This window comes from Camellia sinensis, chromosome 1 (assembly GCF_055761805.1).
Source record: "Camellia sinensis isolate YWXY chromosome 1, ASM5576180v1, whole genome shotgun sequence".
NCBI classification, from domain to species: Eukaryota; Viridiplantae; Streptophyta; class Magnoliopsida; order Ericales; family Theaceae; genus Camellia; species Camellia sinensis.
Genome location: NC_138961.1, coordinates 111,843,496 through 111,846,722, shown reverse-complemented (window position 1 = coordinate 111,846,722; position 3,227 = coordinate 111,843,496).

The following is a 3,227-nucleotide window of genomic DNA, read 5'->3' as shown; positions in this document are numbered from 1 at the left end:
GTGGTTCGACCTGAACAGATTGATTGATAATACAGGATGGTTGAGTGATGAGCCAGGCAAGGAAGAAGAGACTGGGATTAAGCCAGAGGGAAAGAAAGCAGAGGTAGCTGTAGTGGCCAGGAAGGCTGATGAGAAAGGAAAATTGCCGGAGGGCACATGTGCAGGAAAACCAACTCAAGAAGTGGGTGTTATGAAGACTACAGATACTGAACAGGAATCTACGCTGAGGCAGTTTGAGAGAGAAAGAGTTGAAAACAGCCAGAAAACCGTAAAAGCGTGTCACCTTGAGAGGGACACTTGTACTGCAAAGATTATTCAAGTAGAGCCGGACAACTGTCTGTCGGCAATTGATGGCGAGCGGTGGGATGACAGTGATCTGCACTTGGCCCATACTGACAAAGATTGGGGAGACTGCGTCCCGGATAATCATGGTATTCTGAGGAGATACACCATCTCACAAAAAGTGGACCATATTTTAAACCTCCACACCTAGATCAAGTACAGCCATCAGGAAAGGACCTGGAGGTCGAAAAAATGAGGAGAAGCAGCTAGAAGAGGAGCTAGTTCTGAAGCAGCTCAAGGAGATCCAAGCTGATATCTCTATCTAGGGACTCCTCATGGCTTCACGGGTGCACCGACATGCAGGGTTGGGCTACGTGTCTACCAAAGAGAGGGGGAAGAAATAAGGGACAAAGCCAAGGCCAAGAGAGCTGGAAAGCATTATGAGCTTGTCCACAGGCCAATCCGGGGGACATTGAACGGGTGTTTTGTTAAAGAATGAGAGGATTTCCCCTTTTGTGGATTTCCTAAGCCTTGGGTGGATTCCTCGAAGAAGCGTGTCCTCGGGTTTGAGATCTTCTTTGACCATCAGTTGCAAGACAATGATGAATAAAAGGTTGAACTAAGCATCAACACTAGTCGGAGCAAAGAAGATGATTCAGACAACTGTGAGGTTGGCATAGGGGCAACATTGGCTGATCTTTTGACAGATCTCGAGACCGACATAGAGAACTTGAGAGATAACATTACAATCTCTATGATCAGAGAGGAACCAGGTATAGATCCCACCAGTGGTATTCTGGATGCATCGAAGGCACCATGTCTTACTTGACAACTAGAGAAAGGCTTTCTTTCCAATTCTGAATTTGGTGATAAGCCAGAATCTGATTCCACTAAGTCTATGGAGTCTAAATTAGATTCAAGTCAGTCTGGGGAGTCTGAGTCTGGCATTCCTAGGATGGTAACCAGAATGCCAAGGTCTTGTCGAGGTCTTCTTTTTCTTTTGCTTTTGAGTCTGTTGTAATAGAAGAGTCGGAACTTATGAATGAAAACACTGCAGATTCTATGTACTACTCTGTGTCGTTGATTTATTGTATTGACGAAGATTTTCAGAATTTTAATAAAAACAAAGAGGAAAAAATTCCTTTGGCTTTGAAAAACTTGATTAATCAAAAGGATGAGAGGCATGCTAAGCCCTGTATTGATGAAATCATTGCCATTAATGTGGGTACTAAGAAGGATCCATGCTTGGTCCAGATCAGGTCCACGTTGTCTTTGGAGGAACGCGAGTGTTTAATCAATTTATTCAAAGATTTCAAAAATGTTTTAGCGTGGTCCTACGAAGACATGCCTGGAATCGACCCTGAGATTGTAGAGCACCGGATCCGTCTTGATCTTGAGGCCTGACCGGTCAAGAAGAAATTACGCAAAGTTCATCCGGATTGGGCACTGAAAATCAAGGAAAAGGACACCAAACAGATTGATGCATGATTCTTGATAGTGTCCAAGTATCTGACCTGGTTGGCCAATATCGTCCAGTTCCGAAGAAAGATGGCAGAATCCGAGTTTGTGTCAACTTTCGGGACCTGAACAGAGTCAGTCCAAAGGACGACTTTCCGTTGCTGTACATTGATGATTTGGTAGACTTCATCGCGGGCCATGCATTGCTATCATTCATGGTTGGGTTTTCCAGGTATAATCAGATTCTGATGGCACCGGAGGACAAAGAAAAGACCGCATTCACCACGCCGTGGGCCACTTACTGTTACCGAGTCATGCCTTTTGAGTTGAAAAATACTGGGGCCACATATCAGAGAGCTGCAACCACCATTCTGCATGACATGATTCACAAAGAGGTTGAGGTGTATGTGGACAATATGATTGTCAAGTCCAAAGAATGAGAAGGCCACTACTTTCAACAGATCAGGGAATATTGATTAAGGTTAAACCCACATAAATGCATCTTTGGGGTGACGACAGGAAAAATGCTGGGATTTCTAATCACACAGAGGGGAATTGAAGTAAATCCTTCCAAAATAAAAGCCATCTTAGAAATGCCACTACCAAAGACTGAAAAGGAGGTGCGTGGCTTTTTGGGTAAAGTGCAATTCATAAGATGGTGTATTTTAAAATTAACCTTGACATGCGAACCACTATTTGGTCTCCTGAAGAAAGGAAAGAAGTTTTGATGGGATGATCGATGTCAATTTTCCTTTGAGCAAGTCAAGCAGTACCTCTAAAATCCGTCTGTGTTATTGTTGCCAGAGCTGGAAAAGCCTTTGATTCTGTATTTGTCGGTAACAAATTTGACCATGGGGTGCATGCTAGCTCAAGAATTTGAGAATAAGCCAGAAAATGCCATCTACTATTTGAGTAAGAAGATGTTAAACTATGAGACCCGCTACACTCCTTTGGAGAAAGCTTGCTTAACCTTGGTATGGGCTACCGGGAAGTTGATGCATTATTTATTAGCTCACATTGTAATTTTGGTTTTGAGATTAGACTCCATCAAATATCTCTTTGAGAAACCAGCGCTTACGGGTGGGCTGGCTCATTGGTTGCTTCTTCTCTCCGAATTTGATCTCAAGTATGTCACGCGCAAATCAGCTAAAGGGAGAGTTGTAGCAAAATTCCTAGCAGATCACCCTGTAGAAGGAGATAAGGCAGTGGAATACCTGTTCCCAGATGAAGACATTCTGCAGATAGAAGAGGAAACATGGACGATGTATTTTGATGGAGTGTCTAATCAATATAGTTATGGGATAGGTGTGTTGCTGATAGCACCCCATGATTCCCATATACCCTCAGCCTTCAAATTTCGGTTCAAAGTGTCCAATAACGAAGCAGAATACGAAGCGTGTATTGCTGGTTTGGAAGCTTCCTTAGAACTAAAGGTAATAAGGTTGGATGTCATCGGAGACTTGAACTTGGTTGTTTCTCAAGCGAAC